Source organism: Carcharodon carcharias, chromosome 4 (genome assembly GCF_017639515.1).
Source record: "Carcharodon carcharias isolate sCarCar2 chromosome 4, sCarCar2.pri, whole genome shotgun sequence".
In the NCBI taxonomy this organism is placed as follows: Eukaryota; Metazoa; Chordata; class Chondrichthyes; order Lamniformes; family Lamnidae; genus Carcharodon; species Carcharodon carcharias.
Window position 1 is genome coordinate 192,223,809 of NC_054470.1, and position 18,710 is coordinate 192,242,518.

The following is an 18,710-nucleotide window of genomic DNA, read 5'->3' on the forward strand; positions in this document are numbered from 1 at the left end:
CTTGTGATATTTCGCTAGGTGGGCATGCCATTAATTAACTGGCCAGTTAAGGCTCTTGAGACACCAATAGTCCTGGAATTTACATGGCCTGTGTGAGTTTCAGGCCATTGCACAGGTTAAACAGGCAGGCAGGTCGGCCACATTTTCAAACACTTCATCCACGGGCGGGAGAAGAGGGATGAGTGGGTTCGCTAATGCGAGTAGTTTCTACTTTAGCTTTTAACTTGCTGCTGATTGCTTGTGTGAACAGGGTATCTTCATTTTGCTTGAGAGCTGTTTTGACAGAAATAAGAGGCTTCAGTTCAGGACTCAGTGTTGTTTTCCAGGCCCCCAGAGTATTCATATCACTTCATTCATATCAGACAGCCTTCCCTTACCCTGGGAATAAGGATTGTGGTCTCCTCTGGGGGCACCTCCTCTGAGGAGGAAGAGAGGGCCAGAAGAAGGAGGAGGCCAGGTGTCCCTATTCAGCCTCCAGGGGAGTGATCTGTGAGAGGAGAGGCGCAGGCACAAGGGGTGCAGGGCCCACAGGAAGTCCAAGGTGGAAGGGGTCGCAGAAGATGCCACTATCCTGCGACCAGGGTTTACAGGGGGCGATGCAGCTTCCTCTATGTCTGAGGTGCAATGCTGAAGGAGGCTCCATCTCTCAAGGGAGACAGTGACCTCCATCTGTCAGAGGATCGGACCTGAGATCAGCTCCGACTGTGTGGGTGGACGCCCCATGCCAGTAGCGCTGAAGGTCACAGTGACCCTCAACTTCTAGGCCTCCGGCTCTTTCCCGGGGTCGGTGGGTGATCTTTACTGAGTCTCCCAGTCAGCTCTCCACAGTTGTGTCAAGCTGGTGACAGACGCTATGTTCAGACAGGCATTGACTTTCATTCACTACCGTACGGACGATGCCAGCCAGGCAGAGTGAGCCAGAGGCTTCGCGGCCTTTGCTGGCTTCCCCCGTGTCCAGGGTGCTATAGGCTGTACACATGTGGCCATCAAGGCGCCAGAAGGTGAGCCCAGTGCCTTCATCAACAGGAAGGGCTTCCACTCCATGAATGTGCAGATAGTGTGTGATCACAGGATGCTGATTCTACAAGTCTGTACAAGGTACCCAGGCAGCTCCCACAACACCTATATCCTCAGACACTCCCAGGTGCCGAGGCTGGATGGATGGCTGCTGGGTGACAAGGGCTATCCCCTCAGAAGGTGGCTCATGACCCCTCTCCATCATCCAAGAACAGAGGCCGAGCAGCAGTACAACAGGAGCCTCCACAAGGGCTGTAATAGAGAGAATCATCGGTCTTCTCAAGATGCGCTTCCGATGCCTGGACCGCTCAGGGGGCGCACTCCAGTACCCCCCAGATTGTATGTCACTGATAGTGGTTGCATGCTGCCACAATCTGGCGCTGGAAAGAGGGGACTCTGTGGAGGAAGCAGATATTGACACAGCTGCTCTGGCAGCAGGCGATGAGACCAGTAGTGAGTCCGAGGATGATCACAGTCAGGAGAAAGCTGAGGACATAGATGCTGACCTGGGTAACCTCCAGGGAGGCAGGGACACCCGGGATGCTTTGATCCAACGCCCCTTCAGCTAGCCTGCCAAATAAAAACAACCACCACATGCCAGGGCTGCAGGCTCCATTCTCGATCCCTGACAGAAACATTTACTTGGTGAACAACATGCACTATGTGCTATTTCAATAAAGTTTAATGAGAAACAAGCCACTCAAAACATCATAGGTTACCCTGCACCTTCAGAACAAATGAAGCACCCAGAGACTTGTTGTACAAAAACACATTTAATGATATGGTGCCTGACATAAAGTTAACAAATGAAATTCAGAGGTGTTCTCCATCACAGCAACTAAGAATTAAATTAAAAGTGGGGAAAACAAATATTAGGCCATGTTGTGATTAAAGTGCTTTAAGTTTATGTTTGCGGGTGCTACATTTTGGTGCCCCCCCATCGTTGGCACCGGCATTGGAGACAACCTGCTCACTCTGCTGTCCTGTTGGCCTTGATGACCTTGGCGGGTGTCCTCTGGCCTGTGGAGCCTGTGCTGGCCCCGCCTGGGAGGGAGCGGCCAGTGCCACAGCTGGCATCTCCCCAGTCGCTGTGGTCACTGGCAGAGGGGCAGAGGAGCTGCTGCCCTCATCCGGAGCGCCCTGAGAGAAGCCCACAGAGATGACAGGCAGCTCGTGCGCCAACGTGAAGTTGCAGTGCACCTCCCTGCTCACCAGTGATGGATGGGCACCAAGCTGCGATGCTGGGTGCCCAATCCATCTCCCACACTGACAGTGACCACCTGAGGTCATTGCCGGTGTGAGGGCTGCAGGTCCGAGCGTATCAACAGGAACCCCTGATTCAGCTCCTGGAGGAGCCTCTCCATGAGAGTTGCCACTCTCTCCATGGAGGAGCAGAGTGCTCGGCCATGAGGGTCATTACATTGTTCATGCTCCACAGGGACTCCTCCACACCTAGAACATGACACACATTCCCTCGTGTACCCCTGCCAGATCCTCCTGCACACCCTGCTGGACTTCCAGCATCTGCTGCTTTGGGCTGACTCCAGAGGCCCATCAGCCACTGACTGAGCATGTTCCTGGTCTCCAGCAGCCCTCTGACTGCTGGCACCCTGGGCACTCTCTGCCTCCGCCTGAACCTCAGGAGAGTGTGAAGTGCCCTCACTGCTGTCCACTGAGATACTCGCCGCCAATCTAATGCCCACCGAGGTGCTGGTATCTGAGCTGGTGCCTGCTTGGCAGAGAGGGTGTGGCGCAGGTGTGTTGTGTTGGGTGTTGTTCTCTGGGGTCAGTGGTGGGCCTTCAGGTTCTCACCCCGATGGGCTGCTGGTGAGCTTGAAAGGAAGAACAAGGGCATGTCATTAGTTGAAATCATTACACTGTTACTGTGCCTGCCTGGTACCCGGATGAGACAGATATGTATCAGGGTGCCCTCGTCTTTCCATTATCAATGGGGATTCCAGGCTCAAGGCTCACATCAATATAGAGACTACAGTGGAATGGCTGCAATGACAGACATTCTGACCTCAGTGCACTGCACTCTTACCTCCCTGTGGCACCCCAACCTCACCACGGCCGGTTGACCTAGGCCCATGGCGCCTCTCCAGCTCCATGGCCTCCTGCTCATATTGGGTCAAGATGAGTAGGTGGGGTGGTCCCCCTGCCAGTCCACAACCTCTCAGCATTGTTGTGGGATGTCTTCTCCTGAAAGGACAGGGCAGCATTGATCAGTCCACCCTGTACCTGCTTTGCCATTGCAGTCTGGCCAACCCCATCTGAGGAACACCTCGGGGGGCTCAGCCGATTCGTCACCCTGGAGCCACAAGACACTCAGTCCAAGCAGCCAGGGCTCACCCCCTTACCCAGAGGCTGCCTCATTGACATTTGCCACTCACACTGTAAGACCTGTGAGGTCCAAGGGGGGGGATGGGCAGCTCTTAACACCGTCCAACATGGTACTCACCCTTCCTGATCACAGGAGATCATTGAAGCGCTTCCAGCACTTCACCCATGTGTGCCTCACCGCATCATGGCTACTGACCCTGGATGCCACCTCCTCCCAGGCCCTTTTAGTGAGGTGGTGGGGGGCCTCCTCCTCCTGTCCCTGGGGATAAGGATCTCTCTGCATGCTCCCCCTTCCTCCAGGAGGACAGCGAGGCACTCGTCAGAGAAACGCAGGGCCAAATGCCCCGCTGACCTGCCCTCCCATCTACCGTGTCCACCAGATCCATTATGGCACCCTTCCAGGGGCTGCCTGGGTCCCTTTTGAATCAGCCGCCGGGTTGCCATTGGACCTGGCGGACATTGCGCTCCTGCCCTCGCCCACCCCTTCTCGCTATTGCCACTGTCATGTCTTACGCTGGGCAGGGCCTTATTTGGCCTGCCTGCCTAAAATCGCGATGCGGATTCGATCGCGAAACCCGATCGTCCCTGCTGAGCCCGCCCGACGAGCAAAAAATTCCGGCCCTGGTGATGAGGTATTTTGGGGCCATACTTTCCAGGAGGAATAGATGGTACGGCATGGTCCGACTACTTGGAGTGTTCCTTGACAGCATGGCCAGACCCATCCTTCGTAATTCCGGGGACAGGTAGAACCTCAGCACCTAGCGACACTTGGTGTGGGGTCTACGCACAGTTTGATGCAGCTACAAACAAAGGTGGCCATCAGGATGATGTTGGACATGTTTGTCCCTCTTTATCTGGAAGTTTGTACATTGTGCTGCCTTGAACATGGTCCATTTTTGAACTCCAGATAAAGCGGAAGATGGCTTGGGTGATCGCCACAGCACAGGAGTGAGGAATGGGCCAGACCTGCACCACATACAGCAACAGTGAGAGCACTTCACACCAGATGACTAGGTTCTTTTTTTTATTCATTCATGGGATTTGGGGGTCACTGGCTAAGCCAGCATTTATTGCCCATCCATAATTGCCCTTGAGAAGGTGGTGGTGAGCTGCCTTCTTGAACCGCTGCAGTCCATGTGGTGTAGGTACACCTACCGTGCTGTTAGGAAGGGAGTTCCAGGATTTTGTCCCAGCAACAGTGAAGGATCGGCGATATATTTCCAGGTCAGGATGGTGAGTGACATGGAGGGGAACTTCCAGGCGTTGGTGTTCCCATGTTCTTACCCACAATGGAAAGGGAACATCGCTCCCACATGCCCATGTTTGCTCGAAGCTACTCTCTCCGTCCAGTTTTTAGCGCATGCCACACCCCCCTTCAAATCTGCAGCACCTTCAGGCATCTGACCTGATAGTGAAGGGAACAAAGGATCAGTCGGCCCAGTTCCCAAAGAACATGGCCTCGCTTTTGCCATGATTCACCTTGGCTCCTGAGGCCAGTTCAAACTGGTTGCAGGTGCTTATCAGTCTGTGTACCGACAGCGGATCCGAGCAGAAGATGGCGATGTCATTCATGTACAGGCAGACTTTGACCCAAGTGCCTCCACTGCCTGGGATTGTCACCCCTCCTTTACCCACATTCTTCCGGATGGACTCAGCAAAAGGTTCTATGCAACACCCATACAGGACAGGGGAGAGAGGGCAGCCCTGGCTGACTCCAGATTTAATTGGAAAGCTTTCCAATTTTCACCCATGGTTTGGAGCTGCGCTAATGATGTTTGTGTGGAGCAATTGGATCCAATTGCAGATTCCCTTCCAAAACCCCATTTTAGAGAGCACATCCATCATGTAGGTGTGCGAAATTCTGCCAAAGGCCTTCACTTGGTCCAGGCTGATGAGGCACCCCTGTCCTGCACATAGCCTTGCGCTACTCAGGGATACGCTTGCCTATTAGAGATCTTCCTGACGGGTACAACGCAGGTCTGGTGAGAATGGATCACCAACTCCAGAACAGATTTTTCTGTCTTTGGTGCCTGTGTGCCCAGCTGTCTTGGCCTTAAACCCTAGAATTTCCTCCCTAAACCTCTCCATCTTTCTACCTCGCTCTTCTCCTTTAGGGTGCTCCTTAAAACCCATGTCCTTGACCAAGCTGTGCTATCATCTACTTATGTGGCCTCATGACTTGCTTTGTTTGGTAATTGCTCCTGTGAAGCACCTTAGGACCTTTTACATATTAAAAGCAATATATAAATGTAATTTGTATTGTGTCCCTTATCACATTGGTCAATCTGCAACAACGTTTACTCATTTAAGCTTAGATTATGTTGTTAGGCAATCATTGATCTGTTCCTCTGATTGGCTAAGCATGAACTAACCTCGTCGGAGGCTTTTACTCTGCTCACATTTCGGATGCGTTTAATTCGGACTTGTGTTCTCTGACCATGCTCAAAGTTAAATGATCAGCATTGTACTTTCCATTTATGTCAAAGTCCAGAACAGTTATAAAAACAGTAAATTTTTAATCATTAGACTGAGCATCACACTGTGTTTACAGGGGCGTTACACCATCATTAAAATCACTGAAAGTATAGTTATTTAATATCTAGATTCTGCCTCATCAACTCTTAGCATGTCCGCGCTTACATGTCTGTCTATGTGTGCGAGTGGGTGTACGCTTGATTTGTGCATGTATATGCATGGGTGTGAGCATGCACACGTGTGTTTACACGTATTTGAGTGTGTACACTTGTTTGAGTGTGTGTGCGCGTGTAAGTATATTTGTGTGTGTTCATTGCAGGGTTTTGCAGTCAGCGTGCGGGGCTGAGCCACAGTGCGCCGACGCATAAGATGACAGCGAGGATGTCGGCCACGCGCCCACCGATAGGCGAACGGCCTATGAAGGTCGTTAAGGAAATAATTGATGGGATTGTTAACGCTCGGTCGGCGGGCAGGTGAAAAAGCCAAGCAGTCTTCGCAATTTTTCGGAAACCTCATCCACGAGCGGGAGGAAGTTTCCTAAAGCTTTTATTTAATAAATAAAAAAAAATTCCCAAAGTATAAACACATGTCCCATCTCATGTGACACAGTCACGTGAGGAGACCATGTTTAAATACACTTTTAAATCATTTATTTAATTATTTTAATATAGATTCAAGCTCCCTGAGGCAGCTCCGTGCCTGCGCGTGCGGAAGAGCACAGGCCCCGACTCTCCCTCCTCCCCCCGCCTCCCCCCCCTCCTCTCGCCCGCTCGCACAGGCAGCCGCTATGGCTCCAGCATTACGCTGAAAGGCCCGCCCATGTAAAATGGCGGCGCGGAGCTGACAGCGGGCGGCGATCGGCTCCGTGACTGACCCTGTCCGCTCCTGCTGAGCCCACCTGCTGCCAGAAATACTCAGGCCCATGTTTTCACATGTTTGAGTGTATACGCATGTGTGTGCGTGTGAGAGTGTGTGCGCGTGCACGTGCACATGTGTGATTTTATTTGCACGATTGTGGGTGGCCCCTGGAGGTGGCTGGAGTCTGGCTTTGTTACGAGCTCCTCCTATGGTCTGTGGAGACCTGCTGTCCAAGTTTGCATATTAAGGTTGGACACGTGTGAGGCATTGAAGGGCAGCTGGGATTCAAGGATTCAAGATTCCAAACCTAATGCCTGTCTCCTGTGAATGCCAGGACCAATCCCCTGCTATAAGAACATAGGAAGTAGGAACAGGAGTAGACAATGTGGTCCATCAAGCCTGCTCCGCCATTCAAAATTATGGTTGATCTTGGGGCTTCAACTCCACTTTCCTGCCCACTCTCCAGGTCCCATGATTTCCTGAGAGACCATTGTCTATCTCAGCCTTGAAAATGGAGCATTCACAACCCCCGGGCTAGCGAATTCCAAAGGTTCACGACCCTTTAAATGAAGTAATTTTTCCTCATCTCCTAAATTATACTGAGACTGTGCCCCCATCTTCTAAATTCCCCAGCCAGTGGAAACAACCTGTGTCCACCCTATCAAGCCCCTTCAGAACCTTGTATATATCAATGAGATAGCCTCTCATACTTCCAAACCCTAAAGAATATTGGCCCAATTCACTCAGTCTCTCGCCATGTGACAGATAACCCTCGCATCCCAGTGACCAATTTAACTGTACTGCCTCCAATACAATTATATCCTTCCCTAAATATGGAGACCAAAACTGCACACGGTGTTCCAGGTGTGATCTCACCAAACCCTATACAATTGTACTCAAATCCTCTTGCAATAAAGGCCAACATTCCATTTGCCTTGCTAATTGTATGCTGTACCTGCATGCTAACTTTCTGTGTTCCTTGTACAAGCACACCCAAGTCTCTCTGGGCATCATCATTTACAAGTTTCATGCCTTTAAAAATAATCCTGCTATTCTATTCTTATGACCAAAGTTTATAATCTTACGGTTCCCCACATCCATCTGCCACCTTGTTGCCTACCCACTTCCTGTCTATATCTCTTTGTATCCTCCTCACAGCTTGTATTCTCACCTCATCAGCAAACTTAGATACATTACTCTCTACCTCTTTATCTAAGTTATAAATAGTGAGGCCCCAGCATTGATCTTTACAGGACTCCACCAGTAACAGGGTGCCAACTTGAAAATGCCCCATTCATCACTATTTTGCTTCTTGTCTGTTACACAATCCTCAATCCATGCCCTACCCACCCTCTGCCAATGAAAGCCAGAGCTCATCACCAGAGCGGTTTGTCAAGGGGGGAAGGGGAAGGGGAAGGTAATAATGGGTAGAATGAGGGTGGTTGGGAAGGGTTAAGAAGAGATTAATTCTTTATTAATGATCAATCACACTGACTGATGCAATCCTGTAATGTTGAAACACAGTCGCTGTTCTCCATATCCCCCAGCCCTTTGCCAGGCAGCTGCTGATTAATTTATTGAGGGATGTTAAATTTTTAAATTCTGTCAGCAATTTGCTGATGGGATATTGTTCGTTGCCTTTCCGTTGTCTCTGAGCACAGAGCCATACTGTCCCTGGCATAGTGCGGCAGAGCTTGGATTCAATAGCCTGGAACTCCTCTCCATTCAGGGGCAATTGTTCAGACCCCGGGGCTTGCTTTAATTGGGGCTCAACTCATTCTACAGGGATCAATGCTGGAAGCTCAACTATTTACACTCTATGTTAATGACTTGGATAAAGGGTCAGACTGTGTTGTAACCAGATTTGCTGATGATACAATCATAGGTAAGAAAGCAAGTTGTGAGGAGGATACAAAGAGTCTGCAAAAGGATATGAATAGATTGAGTGGATGGGAATTTGGAGCCTTTACCTTCACTATTCATAGCCTCAGACTGCAACATGGATGAAAAAGTGCTTGTTGCCACAGTACTCAGTACCCCTTGGCACCTCAATGTCTTGGCTCAATTCAACATTAAGCTTCTTTGTTCTTGATTCTGTTAGCAAATTAATAGCTTCTCCAAATCTACACTTACCAAACTTTTTATCACTTCAGACACCTTAATTAAATTATCCCTCAGTCTCCTAATCTTGAGGCAACACAAGGCAATTTTATGCACCTCACCCTCATGATTTAACCCTCTAAGCACCATGCTGGCTGCCAGCTTGATTCCTGGGGTGGTCAGTCAGCAGGTTGGCTGCTGCTGCTATTTGGCTCAGGGCTGGTTCAAAGCTGACTACAGAGAGTCAAGAAATCCTAATGTTCAAATACAATGTTGGCATTTATTTCGAGAGGACTAGAATATAAAAGCAGGGGTGTGCTGTTGAGGCATTATAAGGCTCTGGTCAGACCACATTTAGAATATTGTGAGCAATTTTGGGCCCTGTATCTCAGGAAGGATGTGCTGGCCCTGGAGAGGGTCCAGAGGAGGTTCACGAGAATGATCCCAGGAATGAAAGGCTTAACATATGAGGAACATTTGAGGACTCTGGGTCTATACTCGATGGAGTTTAGAAGGATGAGGGGGATCTAATTGAAACTTACAGAATACTGAAAGGCCTGGATAGAGTGGACGTGGGGAAGATGTTTGCATTAGTAGGAGAGACTAGGACCCGAGGGCACAGCCTTAGAGTAAAGGGAAGACGTTTTAAAACAGAGATGAGGAGAAACTTCTTTAGCCAGAGAGTGTTGAATCTATGGAATTCATTGTCACAGAAGGCTGTGGAGGCCAGGTCATTGGGTGTATTTAAGACCGAGATAGATAGATACTTGATTGGTAAAGGGATCAAAGGTTACAGGGAGAAGGCGGGAGAATGGGGTTGAGAAACTTATCAGCCATGATTGAATGGTGGAGCAGACTTGATGGGCCAAATGGCCTAATTTCTGCTCCTATGTCTTATGTACTTATCTTATGTACTTGTAGCCACAGTATTTATATGGCTAGTCCACTTCAGTTTCTGGTCAATGGCAACCCCAAGGAGTGGGGGATTCAGTGATGGTAATGCCATTGAACATCAAGGGGCGATGGTTGGATTCTCTCTTGTTGGAGACAGTCATTGTGTGGTGTGAATGTTACTTGCCACTAGTCAGCCCAAGTGTGGATATTTTAAAAGTCTTGCTGCATTCGGACATGGACTGGTTCAGTATCTGAGGAGTAGGCAAATGGTGCTGAACATTGTACAATCATCAGCGAACATCCCCACTTCTGACCTTATGATGGAAGGAAGGTCATTGATGAAGCAGCTGAAGATGGTTGGGCCGAGAGCACTACCCTGAGGAACTCCTGCAGTGATGTCCTGGAGCTGAGCTGACTGACCTCCAACAACCACAGCCATCTTCCTTTGTGCTAGGTATGACTCCAACCAGCGGACTGTTTTTCCCCTGATTCCCATTGACTCCAGTTTTGCTAGGGCTCTTTGATGTCACACTTGGTTAAATCCAGCCTTGATGTCAAGGGCAGTCACTCTCACCTCACCTTGGGAGTTCAGTTCTTTTGTCCATGTTTGAACCAAGGCTGCAATGAGTTCAGGAGCTGAGTGGCCCTGGCAGAACCCAAACTGGGCATCAGTGAGCAGGTTATTGCTAAGTAAGTGCCGCTTGATAGCACTGTTGATAACCCCTTCCATTACTTTACTGATGTTCGGGAGTAGACTGATGGGGTGGTAATTGGCTGGGTTGGATTTGTCCTGCTTTTTATGTACATGACATACCTGGGCAATTTTGCACATAGCTGGGTAGATGCCAGTGTTGTATCTGTACTGGAACAGCTTGGCTAGGGGTTTGGCAAGTTCTGGAGCACAAGTCTTCAGTACTATTGCTGGAAAATTGCCAGGGCCCATATCCTTTGCAGTATCCAGTGCGTTTAGTCATTTCTTGATATCACGTGGAGTGAATCGAATTGGCTGAAGACTGTGATCTTGGGGACCTCCGGAGGAGTCGAGATGGAAGATTGTTGCGAATGCTTCAGCCTTAACTTCTGCACTGCTGTGCTGGGCTCCCCCACCATTAAGGATGGGGATATTTGTGGAGCCACCTCCTCCTGTGAGTTGTTTAATTATCATTTATGACTGGATGTGTCAGGACTGCAGAACTTAGATCTGATCCGTTGGTTGTGGGATCTGTCTATCACTTGCTGCTTATGCTGTCTGGCACCCACAATGCAGAGGAGAGGAGAGAACAGGGGATAGGGATGATGGAGAGGGAAGATGGCTGTAGTAACAATGATTTTATTTAGTGTGTAATGTAATACTTGTTAGGAGAGATCACATGATCTTTGTAACCATTCACTCCCTCCACCACCGACGCACAGTAGTAGCAGTGTGTACCATCTACAAGATGCACTGCAGGAATTCACCAAGGCTCCTTAGACAACACCTTCCAAACCCACAACCAGTACCACCTAGAAGGACAAGGGCAACAGATAAATGGGACCACCATCTGGAAGTTCCCCTCCAAGTCACTCATCATCCTGACTTGGAAATATATCGCCATTGCTTCACTGTCGCTGGGTCAAAATCCTGGAACGCCCTCCCTAACAGCACTGTGGGTGTACCTACACCACATGGACTGCAGCGGTTCAAGAAGGCAGCTCACCACCACCTTCTCAAGGGGCAACTAGGGATGGACAATAAATGCTGTCCCAGCCAGCGAAGCCCGCATCCCGAGAATGAATAAAAAAAAGTAGGAGAGTAGCGTGGGCAACTCAGCAGTCAGTATAGAGATAGAGTTGCAGTTTAAAGCACACATGTAGTTGCAGCTGAGTATATAGTAAATAAACTTAATGTTTCCAACCAAGAAGTGTCTGTGGATCAACTCTATCATTAATAGTAGCAACTTGGCCACCCTCAGAACAAACTGACAATGAGGATGATACAGGATTGAACAGAGGAAACCAAGTTAAAAAGAAATCAACACTGTACCTCACCCAGTGATTGTATGTAGCAAGCTCCATTAGAAGTGAAGAAATTATCCTCTCTCAAAATACCACAATTTGGGAGAATTGATCCTTTTGAACAAGCCACAGAGAATTGGACTCATTACATAGAATGTCTCACATTCTTTTTTCAAGCAAACGAGATTACAGGGGAAGAGAAGAGGCGAGTGATGATCCTCTTAAGTGCTTGTGGGAGCAAAACCTATGGTTTGATTCAAAGTTTGACAGCACCCAGTGCCACAGATTCCAAGAATTTTGATGAATTAGTGGACCTTGTGAAGGGTCATTTTCAACGAAAACCCTCAGTCACGATGCAGAGGTTCAGGTTTAATTTGTGAAATAGAGCCCCAGGTGAGACAATTGCATGCTACGTGGCAAATTTGAAGCTGCTAACGGAACATTGTGAGTCCGGTATGACTCTAAATGAGATGCTTAGAGATTGTTTAGTGTGTGATGTGAAAGAGGACACTATTTAGAAAAGATTATTGTCCGAAGTGAATCTGGATTCCAAGAAGATGCTGGAGGTAGCGCTGACCATGGAAAGCACAGTAAGAGATTCAGAAGCCATACAGGGTGGGCAAAATAGGGCCGTCTTCCACATCGGGTGGGAAACCCCAGCAGAAAAGGGCGGGAAAATGCAAGACTCTGCCAAGAACCAGGAAACAGTCCCCGCTCGCTGAAGAATAAAGAAAAATAACTTAGCAGCGAAATCAAACAATAATTTTAATAGAGGTGGAAACAATCAGTCTTTCAGCGATTGACAGTTTAAAAAAATTGAATGCGACTGTTGTCACAGAATTGGACATATGACGAGGCCATGCAAGGAAAGATTCAAGCAGGCTTGTAAACAAAAGAAGAAACCCAATGAAATCTACAATGTAGAAGAGCCTGAAACAACAAATTCAGACATTTACTCGTTGTTTAATCTGAAAGTTGGAAAGACAGAATCAACATTTGTCACAGTGAAAGTAAATGGCAAACCTGTTAGAGTGGAAGTGGACACAGGAGCTTCCACTACAGTAATTGAGGAACAGACCTTCAGATATTTGAATAATGGTGAACATCAATTAAGTTTAAAAGAAACAGCTGCCAAACTCAAAACATACATGGGTGAGGACATTCAGGTAAAAGGCATAAGCAGAGTAATTGTCCATTATGGAATCCAATCGGCAAAGCTACTCACGATGGTGCTAGCAGGTGAAGGACCAAGCCTCCTGGGGTGAAATTTGTTAAAGGAGATTAAGTTAGAATGGGCTGAAATTTTCCAGGTGAGAGCAAGTGGGCTACTAGAGCTACTTAGAAAGTACGCCTCTGTCTTCAAGGATAAACTGGGGAAAATCCAGGGCCTGCAGGCAAAGACTCATGTGAATCTGGAAGCAATTCCTCGCTTCATGAAGGCGAGACCGGTGCCAAAGGCACTGCGAGGAAAAAGCCGACGCTGAACTGAACAGAATAGAGAAACCGGGCATTATAAATCTGTGCAGTTCTCAGAGTGTGCAGCACCCATAGATCCTCCTTAAACCTGACCATAGCATCCAAATTTATTAACTAACAATTAATAAAGTGGCTAAGCTAGACAGGCACCCCATTCCAAAAATTGGAGACCTGTGTGTCCATCTGGCAGGAGGGACAACCTACACAAAGCTTGATATGAGTCATGCTTATCAACAACTAGAATTGGATAATGCCTCCTGGGAATTTGTCCCAGTAATACCCACAAAGGGTTGTTCCAATATACACGACTGCCTTTCGGTGTCTCCTCAGCTTGTGCCATCTTTGAGACAATTATGGAAAGTTTACTGCAGGGACTGCCTCAGGTTGTAGTCTATTTAGACCATGTAGTGGTGACAGGATTCACTGAAAAAGAGCATTTGGCAAACTTAGGAGAATTCTTAAAATGTTTCTTGCAAGCTGGAGTCTGTTTAAAAAATAGAAAAGCGCGTGTTCCAAGCGAGGGAGGCAATCTATTTGGGTCACCGGGTAGTTTCACAGGGCCTCCACTCGGCTGAGGAGAAAGTGAGAGTTAAAAGAGAGGTGCCAAAGAACACCTCAGAACTCAAATCGTTCCTCGGAATGATCAACTATTATGGACAGCTCTCACCCAATTTGCCTACAGTGCTGGCCCCCCTGCATTCTCTACTCAGAAAAAACCAACGTTGGTCTTGGGAGGTGCCCCAGAAAGAAGCTTTCATAAAGGTGAAGCAATTATTGCACTCGTCTCGTCTATTAGTGCATTACGACCAGACAAAGGAATTGTTGTTGACATGTGACGCATCTGCCTACAGAGTGGGACCAGTTCTCTCTCATCGGATGGACAACAGCATGGAAAGGCCAATAGGTTACATACTGAGAATGCTTACCAGAGCGGAAAAGGGATACTTGCAGATAGAAAAAGAAAGCCTGTCCATCATCTTTGGTGTCAAGAAATTTCAACAGTACGTACACGGCCGCCATTTTACAATCGTTTCAGACCACAAACCACTGCTAGGATTGTTTAGTGAGGACAAGGCTATACCACCCATAGCCTCAGCAAGAATACAACAATGGGCTTTCATTCTGGATGCGTACGAATACACTTTTGTACATGGGCCTGGCAATCAATCGCAAACATCGATGCCCTTAGTCATTTGCCTTTGCAAGAAACTGATGAGCATGTCCCAGTTCCACAGGGATTTGTTTTACTGTTAAATTTCTTAGATTCCTCACTGGTATGTGCTCGACAGATCAGAGACTGAACAAGTCGGGACCCAGTCCTTATTCAAGTGCTGCAGGGTTGGTCACAGGAGCCCCTATCTGATGAAATGAAACCATACTCCAACAGAAGACATGAAATAACCAGTCAGGATGGCATCTTATTGTGCGGAGCACTAGTGATAGTTCCTCCAAAGGGAAGGGAACCACGTTTAAACTACACAGTGCCCATCCAGGAATTTCCCGAATGAAGACCATAGCACGCAGCTGTTTATGCTCACCTGGGATGGATGGTGAAATAGAGAGTTTAGTAAAGCACTGTGGTACAATGTCAGCAACTGCATAAGTTGCCAGTGACAGCTCCATTACACCCATAGGTGTGGCCAGGTAGACCCTGGGTGTGATTACACATTGACTATGTTGGACCTTTTCTGGGAATAATGTTTCTGTTCATTGTTGATGCCCATTCAAAATGGTTGGATGTATGTGAGGTGAAGTCACCAGCATCCACCGCTACAACTGAGAAACTAAGTCAAAGTTTTGCCGTCCACAGACTACCAGAAATAGTTGTTTCCGATAATGGCACTGCATTTACGAGTGCTGAGTTTCGATGGTTTATCAGCCTCAACGGAATCACTCGTGTAAAAACTGCACCATACCAACCTTCCTCAAACAGACTGGCTGAAAAGGTGGTTCAAACGTTCAAAGCCGGCATGAAAAAACTACTGATGATTCCTTGGCAACCAAGCTAGTACACTTTCTTTTTCATTACAGGACTACCCCTTAGACAACAACAGGTGTCACACCTGCAGAGTTATCGTTGAAATGCTGTCTCAGATGAGATTGAGCTTAATAATGCCGAATTTAGAGGGCAAGGTGGAAAGGAGTCAGGGAAGCCAGAAAACTAGACACGACTGGCATTGTTGTGAGAGGAGATTTACTGTGGGAGAGACGGTATACATGAAGAACTTCAGGGAAGGACCAAAGTGGTTACCAGGTGAAATAAGTGCGGTGACTGGATCTCTGTCTTACCATGTGGAGGTGGAAGGCTGGATCATTCGTAAACATGTGGACCATTAAAGGAAGAGAGAGACAAATCACCAAGATTGGGTTCCACCAGTGATCATGACTGGGTCTGTGATTCCTGTTGATGCACAACCCAGGACAGCAAGTTCTGTCGAGGGGTCATGAGGACTCGAAACGTCGACTCTTTTCTTCTCCGCCGATGCTGCCGGACCTGCTGAGTTTTTCCAGGTGGTTCTGTTTTTGTTTTGGATTTCCAGCATCCGCAGTTTTTTTGTTTTTAACCCCAGGACAGCATGTCTGATCCTGTAAGAGCTGAGGATGCAGAACTACAAGTGCCCACTGAAGCACCTGATGTTTAGGCAACTCCGGAAAAGGAGGTTCCTGATAAAGAATCTGAAATTGTGGAGCTGTGACCACACGTACCAGGAAACCACCTGAAAGACTAAACTTGTAAATTCCTCACCCAGTGTAAATATTATGTTGTCTTGAAAAATATGTACTTGTAAATATAAAATGTATAGCCGAATTAAAGTAATGATGGTTTTATTTAGTGTGTTATGTAGCTTTAAGAATAATACTTGTTAGGAGAGATCACATGTAGTAACCAATAGGAGTGTACAGCGGGCTACCTCTAGCAGTCAGTGTAGAGATAGAGTTAGAGTTGAAAGCACACGTATAGTTGCTGCTGAGTACGTTGTAAATAAACCTAACGTTTCCACCAAGAAGTGTCAGCAGATCAACTCTATCATTAATACTAGTAACTCTACCAACCTTGCAACAGTGGTGGAGGTGGGGGAAGAGGAGAATGGCCTTTTTTGTGCCCCGCTGTTGTAATAATGACACTTGAAACAATTATTTGGTCAAAACTGACAGTTATTTATGCAACTTCCCCAGAGGCTGTTGAGAAATTGCCTGTTGAAATTTGGAAGTTGATGGATAGTTTCTCTGCTTTCCCCACTCCTTCTGATCCCCCGCAGGAGCACAACATTCCGAGGTCAGGATAGCAGGCAACACTTTAATGTTCTGAACACACTCATCCTTGAGTCAGAAGATTGTGGATTCAAGACCCGCTCAAGATATTTAAGCACACATCCAAGCTGACAGTCCCGGTACAGTACTGATGGAGCCTTTGACAGTGCAGCACTCCCTCAGTACTGCACTGCAGTGTCAGCCTGGTGACTGGCTCAAGTCTCTAGAGCAGGATTTGGCACAGCTTTCTGACTTGGAGCTGAGGGTGCAACTAATTGACCCAGACTCTAAAATAACAGAACTGCTTCGCGGTGAGAAGTAAAATGGGACTCGGGAGATATTTTGCATTCAAAGCTAGTAAAGAAAGATAGAATTGGCATTTATTAAGTATTATTGGCATATGAGGTGTTCAAAATCTAGAGATAGGGAAAAGCTATTCCCACTGGTGGAAGGATCGAGAACGAGGGAACACATGTTTAAGGTGATTAGCAAAAGAAGCAATGACCCATGAGGAAAATCTTTTTCATGCAGAGTGGTCTCTGGAATGTACTGTCTGAGAGTGTGTTGGAGGCAGGTTCAATCGAGTTACTTGAGGGAATTGGATTGTTATTTTTTATTCTTTCACTGGAGGTGGGCATCGCTGACTAGGCCAGCATTTGTTACCTCCCTAATTGCCTTGCAAAAGAACAATGTACAGGGCTATAGGGAGATGGCAGGGGAGTGGCATTAAGTGAATTGCTCCTTTGGAGAGCCGGCACAGACACGATGGGCCGAATGGCCTCCTTCTGTGCTCTAACCATTCTGTGATTCTGCAATATAGCTCTTATCACAACCTCAGGACATCCCAAAGCGCTTCACAGCCAATGGCATTGTTTTGAAGCGTACCCACTGTTTTAATGTAAGAAACATGGCAGCAAATTTACACACAGCAAGATCCCATGAACAGCAATGATTAGATCATTTTTGTTAGTGATTCAGGACACTGGGGAAAGTTCCTCCACTCTTCTCTGAAATGGTATCAGGACACCTTTTCCATTTCCATTTCCCTGAGAGGGACGAGGGACAGGGGAGTGAAGCATTTGTAAATTTGGTTTGGTTTGGCCCTGTCATGTTTTTATTCACTTACAGGAACAGCAAGAAGGCGGAAGGGAAGTGCCATGCCAGCAAACAGTCCGACAGCTCTGTGGTTCAGTGTATAAGCCAGGGTAAATCAAGGAGTGAGTGTGGAGCATGCCGAAGCGACATGTAATTGGTGGGTAGTAGGTGGGATGGGTGGGGGGGTGCGCACAGATGTTTATGGAACACTGCCCAGCCCACTGCATTGCTGAACTTTTCTACAAAAAAGGGAAGAGAGCAGTGTTGTTGGAAACTCCCTGAGGATCTCTAGAGCTGCAGGCATTTCATAGACATTGCTTAATTGTTTTGTTTTAAAAATAACACACACACGCACACACACACAAACACTCATGCTCACACACACACACTTTCATATTTTCTCACACACATGCTCTCACCTCCCCCCCCCCCACACACGCACACACATTCACATTCTCACTCACACACTTGTATTCATGCTCACACTTACATTCACACGCACAAACACACACCCCACCAGCTGTCTCACATATACACACATTGACGCTCACATGCACAAACACTCACACACAGATACATACTCACACACACACTCAAACTTGCACGCCCGCACACACACACACACACACACATACATGCACCCGCGCTCCTGCTCACACATACACACACAGGCACATTCAACTCACTTTCACACTCACATACACATATTCTCACAGTCACACTCTAATAGACACGCTCAATAAGGTTCACACTCACACACATGCTTATACCAGACACACACACACATAATCACACGCTCATGCTCCTGCTCTCTCACATGCGCGCGCACACACTCGCAGACTCACACATAGACACACTTAATCAGATTCACACTCACACATTCACACTTACACTCATGCCCACACCCCACACACACACACACACATTCATTCCCAAAGACACCACTCACACATGCTCACTTATGCACAAAGACTTACATATACAGACACACTCTGTTCTCACACACTCTCACACTCTTTCACACACACAAACACTCCCAAACTTACACTCACCCACTCTCACATATACATACATACACTCCCGCAGACATACAAACACACAATCTCACACCCTCAGATTTATTCTTTTGCACTCGCAGATGCACTCAAAAACACAACCTCACATTAAACCATACATATGACTCCCCCATTCAAGAAGGGAGGGAG

At 47.5% G+C, this 18,710-nt stretch overlaps 1 protein-coding gene across 2 annotated transcripts in view; it reads left to right on the forward strand.

The window, feature by feature from the left end:
* The window catches only part of LOC121277189 (dual specificity testis-specific protein kinase 1-like), a 264,934-nt gene that overhangs the window by 22,293 nt on the left and 223,931 nt on the right, over window positions 1-18,710 (forward strand). The window contains exon 1 of one of the 2 annotated variants that reach the window (XM_041186333.1): window positions 17,532-17,615. The exons of the other annotated variant lie outside the window; for it this stretch is intronic. The gene's annotated coding sequence lies outside the window, so the exon portion shown is untranslated. Of the gene's footprint in view, window positions 1-17,531; window positions 17,616-18,710 lie in introns of those variants that run through there. 2 annotated transcript variants of the gene reach the window in all.